Raw genomic sequence first — 938 nt, forward strand, 5'->3', positions numbered from 1 at the left:
AACTGTTGCCATATTGAAGCTAAACTCCAAATATGCTGCAGAAATAAATATGCGCGAAGCGCGCAAAAATTGATATTTTTGTGGCTAAAATGGCCAAATATGAGAGGTAAATATTGTAGTGAATCATAATCATAGTTAATAATTTAATATTAAATTTCACCTGACCCCCCCTATCAGGAAAAATAAAATCACATAACCCCCCCTGTTTGTTAAAGTGAAAATCACATGGCCCCCTACATTTTCCCCGCCCCCCCCCCCTGTAAATAATGAGCAGTCCCCAAAGTCTAAAAAATAGAAAAATCTATAAAAAAGACGAATCCCAGAAATTGAGGAGGGACGGGACCAGAACCAAAAAAAAAAAAAAAAGAAGAAGAGAAAAAAACCCATTAATTTTATACGGCCTTAGGCCTATGTAATGAAATTATTAGTTTCCCGTCACCCACCCGCATCACCTTTTCAATTTGACCAAAACTTTCATTATTTTCATAAAAAAGTCAATTTTCTGAAAATTGAGATGGAAATAATCAAAATTGAAACTCTCAAAATGTCTGACATCCCCTGCTGATCATTTTAAGTTTTTCTTAGTTGTAAAGATTTTGAGATGATTGAGGTTTGAGATGCTCTTTCATCCCGGGCTTTCATCAACAATTGTGTAAATTAAAGTTTTGACAATAATGAAATTTTCCAAAATATAAATGAATAATGAAATCATGACCTCATATTTCACTGAAAAAATGTGACGGGAAACTAATCATTTCATTTCATTAGCCTTATGTATAAATATGTGTCTGATAGAAATGAATCATGTTGAGTTTACACCGGCTAAAAGTTTGTTCACCTTCAATAACTACATCTTTATCTTAAAGTAAACTTGATTGGTTAAAATTTCACACTTAATCCAATCAAATCATTCGTATGAAGATACCTCGTCTTCGTCA

Source organism: Amphiura filiformis, chromosome 3, assembly GCF_039555335.1.
Source record: "Amphiura filiformis chromosome 3, Afil_fr2py, whole genome shotgun sequence".
Classification (NCBI taxonomy): Eukaryota; Metazoa; Echinodermata; class Ophiuroidea; order Amphilepidida; family Amphiuridae; genus Amphiura; species Amphiura filiformis.